This window comes from Cebidichthys violaceus, unplaced genomic scaffold (assembly GCF_023349555.1).
Source record: "Cebidichthys violaceus isolate CVI_PGR_0920_01 unplaced genomic scaffold, fCebVio1.0.p SCAF_68, whole genome shotgun sequence".
In the NCBI taxonomy this organism is placed as follows: domain Eukaryota; kingdom Metazoa; phylum Chordata; class Actinopteri; order Perciformes; family Stichaeidae; genus Cebidichthys; species Cebidichthys violaceus.
This window is the reverse complement of record NW_027176905.1, coordinates 307,636-315,439: the sequence shown is the minus strand read 5'-3', so window position 1 is coordinate 315,439 and position 7,804 is coordinate 307,636. Positions and strand designations below refer to the sequence as shown.

Genomic DNA, 7,804 nt, shown 5'->3' with positions numbered 1-7,804 from the left:
TATGGGAGTTATGTACCTCAAACTTGTACTAAAGCACAATACCTGAGTAAATGTACTTAGTTATTTTCTATCACTGGCCTGGTCTTGTAGAGTCCTAACACCTCACCTTCAAGCATACATAAACGGTGAATATAGGAATATGCACCCTGACGACATATGGCCTACTTAAGCCTATTTAGTTTTGGGGCGGGCTCAGGATTACAGGATCTGTTGTACCTTGTCATTTCAATATAAATTGATATTGTAACTTAGTGCTGAATATTCATAAACAATTGTGTAATTAATCAAATGACCACAAAACATTCACTAGGTGTCGCTTTTGGGGCACTTGTCAACTTTGCCCAGTTGGTGATCTAGCCTTGTACGAAACATTTACACCTCCACAGTTCTCTACCTCTGATTTGGTTCAGCTCGTCCTGCCCTTCAGTGCTGCAGCACCATAGGAGGCAAAACCCACAGCTTTGATTAATGCACCTGTGTTTATCTGCTCCTGTCCTTTCGCCTTGCTCTTTTGTTCAGTGCACAAAATGAATTATTTGTGATACAGAAAATATGGGAACATATTTGAGGAAAAGCAAATAAAATAACTACCGACGCTATGAAAATCTTATTTATTTCTTATCATTATGTCATTTCAATATTCCTTTTATGCCATGGCCTTTCATTTTACCTTGTAAAAGCCCAAACATGTCAGTGATCTTTATTCAGCAATTATCAAGAGGTGGCTAATGTTTGTTATGGGCTTAGCCTCCTGGTCTGAATGGATTTTAACCCTGAAATATCACCATAATTAGGTTTTACTGACTGTCTGTTCTTTCCTGCTGATATCACTGATTTGTCCCTCTGGCTGATCGGAAATAATTAGGCTTGAAGCACCCTCTGATTTTCATGAAGCTTATTCGAACCCATTGGTCTGACATTCAGGAATTACTGAAGGAGGATTGCACTTACAAGCTTTTTTTCCCAGACTAATTGCAAAGGAGCTTCCTTAACTTTTTTAACCATTTAAGATTTGATTCTCTGTCCAGACTATATTTCCAGTGTAGATGATGCCGTGTTTGCCACATCATGTCGGTCTTTGTCTTTCTGTCCAACCTGCAACAGTGAGCACTGCGAAGACATTGTGAGTTTGATTCAGCCGCTGCTTGACTTGAACAAAGAGAGAAACATTTTTCCAACAAGACCCATCTGTGTGTGCACATTGGGGCTGCCAGAGGTGATTACTACCCTTTGTGTTAAAGGCAGAGGCCTGGAGGTTCAGCTCAGTCCTGTCCAGACCGTCCAGCTGTGTTGCAAACTGCCTCGGACCGGCTGAGAAGTGTCTCTCTAAATGAGCATGAGGGTTGCTTGCATGTTAGGCAGAAATCTGATGTTCCCTGATGCCTCCCTGCAGCACAGAGCAGCAGTCAGCTGCATCGCTGTAACAGGCCACTGAGCAGCACGATTAGTACACAGGAGCTACCCCCATCGCTCTTCCACTACATTTGATGCTCCGCTTTCTCATGTTCACCCCATATGCATGCAATAAGTAGTTTATTTTAAATCAGGGGTGACTTCAAACCAAGGCTTGTATGAATTAATGAGGTGAAGTGCAGCTTTTTTTCAGCGTGACACTGTAGTGATTTTCAACAGTTTTTAGGGAAAGTTGTGGAGCTTTAACAAGAAGTAAATGGATGACATGTTGACAATTAGCAGCTCAATGGAAGTTTTACATTCTCAAAATTGCACTTTACAATAACTTGAAGTATAATTGTCACTATACATTATGGCATTTTAATATCTTTAGTCTATATTTAATGTATTTGGGGTCAATTTATATATTCCATACGATGTCAAAATGTACAGGATTTTGTATTTTATATGTGCATGTATGTGTTAATGCTTATTCATGTTTCTGACTATAACATGTCAGATCAAGTCAGATTTGTAAAGAAGTTCAAAACTATATGCAGCTTAATAAAACGATGAATTAGATTTCATAAATCTTATAAATTTAATCAGTGAACTGAGAAAAGACAATTTAAGACCTGATTGTGTATACCTGATTCCTATTTGTGGAGTTTTTCTACAGTTTTGTTTACAGAAATACATCTGCTCTCCTTAATATTATGGGATTTTCAGTGAGATGAACACATGACTGCAGTCATTTGATGACATAATCATTGCTATGAAATATGTTCCCCTGCCTAATGAATACAATCATTAGACTAATGCGTAAAATTTCCGTAGGGACTTAATGTAAATGTAGCAGAGTGAGTTTAATGAGCTTTGTGATATTTCACAAGCAGATTTCCAGTCATATATTTTTTTCTTATCCTATCAACAGCTGTTGATTTATTAGATTTGATCCATCATAGTATGTGATTGATTACAATATAGCTCTTTATAAACAGATTTATATAGAATAGTATCTGATTTAACGTGAGATCAACACAGTCAGTGGCTGCAGAATTGTACATCTGACTGATTATTTGCTGAGGCTTTTATTTTAAACAACCATTTAGCTTCTGTTCTTCCACCAGTAATTTCAAATGCTTCAAGCTTTTATTACGCTACACCTCATAAATACGCACTGAGGGGGCTTTTAAGACATCCGCAGGCCATTTCCACATGTACTATTTCACATTCTGACATTTAAGTGGAGAGTGGGGATAAGAGGCAGGGGGGCCGGGTTTGTAGTTTACTTGTGGCCATCAGATGGCGCTTAAGAGGCTCCACGGTCCCACTGAGAGAGTTGAATGGTATCCCAGTGTGATCTGGCACAGAGGCGGGAAGGGAGCGCAGCACAAGTCCTGGACGAGGTTTGAGCCAAAAGCACTCTGCTGCCCGACTTTTATCGACATTCCTCCGTCTGTCCGGCCTGCAGGACTGAGCCAAACGATTCACGGTGCGTAATTACGCATCGGGACGACACATCCGCGGTGTTTATCTGCGTGGAAACCCGCGGACAAAGGAGGACAGGCAGCCTGGAGTACAACTGACTTGAGCAGTGGAGTACATTTGGAGGGGAAACAGGGGAGTCTGGAGTCGGAAGTGATTTGTCTTTTTTTTTCGGAAATGTAAGTTGCGTCCAGGATTTCGGGGAGAAAGCGAATCCTTTTGGAAACCGAGGAGAAAAGGACAAAAAGTGGAGTGGTGGTGAGTGGAATTAGTCCTCAAACAGCACCCAGATCTTCGGAGCATGGGGTAAGTTAGACGTTTGTGTCTGAAATGTTCAGATCGCGCACTCCTGCTGTCTGGAAGTGATTTGTTTAAATGGCGAACTGCTTAAAAAGTGAACTTCTCGGTGACTTTTGAGCTAAATAGCACATTTTCTCTCCAGTTTAAGTCACTCGATCAGAATATTACCATCAGTTCACATTTGACACTGCGTTGTTTTCTTTGTGTACATTCTGAAAGCCATTACCGAAAGAGGAATCCTTTATTTGTGAACCTGTGGGAAGTCTGATGTTTGTACCAAAATAACGTGTGACCGTAAAGAGGTCAAATTTGCATGTTGAAAGATCATGGCTGCATTACATTTAACCCTGGCGGATACACAGACAATTTGTTTAAAATGCATGATCAATCAGTTTATAGTCATATGATAAAACACATTACCAGATTACTCATGCATCCTGCAGTTAACAAAATTACTGTGATTTCCTGTTCCCTATTCCTCTACTATTTGTATCACACACACGTGCTGCCACTGGATCACTTCCAGGTTGATTGTTGTGCAGGGGATCCTGGGTGGGTTTGCTTTTGGGAAGCTCTGGGTGTCAAGCTGTGCTCGGTCTCATTAGCTGTGTGTTGAATTATACATGCAGGCCTTCAGTTTGGTTCAGACACACCTGAACCCTCCTCACATTACTAGCCATGCTGTCAGCCTCCCCCCATCTAGGCCGGTCTAGTGACAGTTTAATTGAGATGCTACTCAAATGGCTGAATGTGAATAGTATTAAAGCATCCTCAGTACACATTTCAATGCCTACATTGCGTGTAAAATGCTGTTTTATTATACTCTTATCACCGCACAGTGATGCAGCATAATGTTGGTGCTCACCTGCTTGTTTGCTTCAAATCAGTTTCTGAACCTATACGTCTCCTCCTCAAATGAGACAAACAGAAGCTAATGGTGTGTTCAGGTGACCCTCAACAACTTGTAAAGTAAAATTTCCAAATTTTTCACCGCAACGTTGCATTCAAATAACTAACAAAATGGTAGATGAAGCATGGGTATAGATATACTTAAACACATGATGAATACTTGGCCACAGTGTTCCAGGTTACTGGGAATATCTCTGTCTAGTTCCATATTCCAAATGTACAGAGACTGAAGTACTTTAAGATCAACTGTGTGTTGACAACACACTGCTCTTTGCACTGTGCAGCTGAGCACAAATCTGTCAGTGGGTCTCTGAGCAACCTCTAGCTTCACTACACGGTCAACGTTTTCATATCTAACCTCCCAGCTTCAATCCATTGACCCAGATATATAGTCCACATGTACAGGGATGGGACAGACCCCGTGGTAGCAGCACATAGTATATCTCTGTCAGACTGGCACTACCTGATCCATAACATCTACAGTCCAGTGTGTTATTGCTGGCCCTTTGACAGTAGCCCCGCCACAAGCATCTGATGGCTTGTGTTTGATGCTCATACGCTGTCAGAGTTTGGGCCGCAGATCAACTCTGCATAATCCCTCTGTGGTGAGTTCAATCACCTGGTCCAAATGAAAGTTATGGCAAAGCCCTCTGGAGGAAGTTATGAATGTAGTCGCAGGGCCACCATGCACACTGAGACAGGAACCTGCACGACTCTTGACAGTTGGAGACAGCATGCACCGGTAGCAGGAGACTCTTGATTAACAGCCACTTCTGGTCCATAAACATAATGAGTGTGAGTAGGTGCATAAGTGCTCTCATGCTGTCTACAGTTTGTCTTAAAGTACTTAACCATGTCACTTTACCCATGAACGCTGTACAAAAGGGAATATGTAATTTGATGGAGAGACGGTCAGTAACAGGCCTCTTGACAGCTTTCATTATTTACAACCTTCTGAATTAAAGAGGTGCACCAAATAAACACTTGCAATTGATCAAGGCATGCTAAGGGCAGCGAATGATTTACCAGAGGTGTCCTCCACATTTGTGCATAAAAAAGAGCTGCATTTCTTCGTCACATTTAAGAAGCCTCTGGACCGAGACCGCCTTGTAGACCCATTAAGAGCAACTCACGATATTTGTATAGTTTATTTTGTCAATGAAAGGCTGGATTATTCACTGATTAGGCACATTTGACCTACACTGAACTGTAGTTTCTAACCTCAGTCTAGTTGAGGTATGAGGTGTAGCTGCACTGTGTTCAAAAATGTCATTATTGGTTTAGCACTTGGTATTAGGAGCCGCTTCATGAGGACTTCGCTAAATATACAGGTACTTTCACTATGTAACTTGGATACTCTTTCCTCTTGTGCTGCAGAGGAGTTGTCTGTGAGCTGTAAAATGTTCCCGGTACATCGAGAGAGGTACAAAAAGACACGTCGTCTCTGTGTTGTGGCTCTGCATGACAGGGATGGGCGATAAACTCAAGTTTAGTTTTTGATCTCCTCCCAAATGATACTGAGCGTCAGATGACTGTTGTTGGTACCTTCCATCAGCAAAAGCTGCCTGGAGTACTCATTCATGATTTATGACTTTGTGTGACTATAGATATTATTTGGCTAAAAAAACAAGGACATTTGAATTACAGTAAATTTTCAGTACAAGGCAACTTTTAATGGAAAAATCAACATTAAATCATGAAATTGAGTATAAGCTGACACAAAATGCACTGTTGTATATTTAAGAATACAACATCAGTACTTGTACTGTTGATACTTTGAGGATCAATCCGCCCATCCCTTCTTCATCAAACATTTTTTTGCTGCTCATCACATCCCTGTAATGTCTCTCTCTCCTCAGTATAGGATACTGTGAACTGTAAGATCTGATTCACCCAGTGGAGGTTTCATGCTTGTCATGATGTGCAGATGTTTTCAGCACACTCTCCTCCTCTTGCTGTCATTGTCTGTTGTCTTTTTCATCATATTGTCTCCTGTCAGTTGCTCTATTGCAGCTCCACTGTTGGATTCGTAAAGCCCTTTAACGGTGCATTGTATTTTATAAGTTGTTGGTATGTTTTGCATGTCATTCTGTGATTTTCAAAATAATTACAACCATCAGAAGTGGTGTAAAAAATATGTTTTCCCCTGATATGCAGTGTATTGAAAGTACAAAATCTCTAAATGGAAATCCTCAAGAGACACGCTTTTATCCAAAGTGTCTCATAATAAGTGCATTCAACCATGTGGACACAACCCGAAAATATAAGAACCCATTCTAATATGATGCTAGATAGTTTAACGAATATTTATGAAAATCATTAAATATTTGTGATTTAAATTCTGAATTGAATTTTTTTTTTTATGTAACCAGCAACATCTCTCTGTCAGCTAAATGTAGTACGACAATGTTTTCCTCTGAAGTAGAAGTACACACTACGTAGTATACATTTGAGTTGCATATTTGTAAAGTTCTTTGGGAGTGTTTTAGTTATTTTAGGATACAATGACTTAGAATAGTAACAATAATAATGTTCATATCTAAACATAATGATACATCTCAAACTGCCTGGGGCCCTCTTAGTTGGTGGCCCCAGACAGTTGCATATCTTGCCTAACGATTAAATCTGCCCCTGGTGTTTTTTCCCATGAATCAGAGTGTATTTCACTGGTGTTTCCGAGTATCTGGGTGTGTGACGCAACTATGTCATGGGAGGTGTATTGCTGAGGACCCAAAGACGGGCAGTGTAGAGTGTAGAGTGTGAAGTTGTTTCTATGAGCGGTCCTTGAGCTCAAGCACAAGCATATTTTGGCACTGCACTAGTTGAGAGACAATAAGAGGGCCATGGGCATGGCATTACATTACATTACATTACAGTCATTTAGCAGACGGTTTTATCCAAAGCGACTTACAATAAGTGCATTCAAGTGCACAGAGGATCACTACATTTTTGTTTTAGAGGGAACATAATCGGTTAAAATAACTCTATAAAAGCTGTTCAGTGTTTGCGCCTTCCCACTGGCCAAGGAGAAACCAGCTGCTCTGTGGGGAGAAGAGCTTCTTAATTGCTGTTTTGGAGACCTCTGCAATCGCATGAATAATCATCTTGGCTAACTCTTCACTCACTTCATTTCGCTGTGTTTTTATTGGCATGAAAGTAATGATAGTGGTGCTGCGTGATCGAGATGAAAGATCGTCTCGTTTTCTCTGTCTCTCCCTGACCTTCGTGTCCTGAATACAGAAAACACTTCAGCTATGTGTCACCTTCTCAGTGTGAGACCGCAGTAAGTTATCAGTCAGAACAGTTGACCTTCAGATAATTGAAGTGCTGTACTGTCTTAAAACAGAACCAGAGTTCACATTGCTGGTGTTTTGCCAGGTAAAGGTTTGTGATTGTGGTTTGGTAAGGTGCTTGACATCTTCTGAAAAACAGTCATAATCCTTGTTTTACTTCTTTACAAAGCTTACTAGTGTGACAACTTTGGCAGCGTATATATGTTGGGCCGTGGTTTGTGGTACAGATATGGTAACTTGTTGGACGACTTCAGTTTAAGTTAGTGTTTTCCCTCACTGTGCTATTTCGGTATGTAGTTGTAGCGTGTCATGTTGCCAGACTGGACCAGACACTTTCGCTGGCTCAGGAATGTGGACACGAGGGTTTACTCTCAGAGGTCAGAGGAAGCAGACCCATAAAGGAGAAATGCTTTGAAAAGTAA

The 7,804-nt window shown here is 40.8% G+C and overlaps 1 pseudogene; it reads left to right on the top strand.

Annotated features, from left to right (window-relative positions):
• The first annotated feature begins 1,905 nt into the window (after window positions 1-1,905).
• Window positions 1,906-7,804, top strand: part of LOC137890697 (homer protein homolog 3-like) — a 36,343-nt pseudogene continuing 30,444 nt past the window's right edge.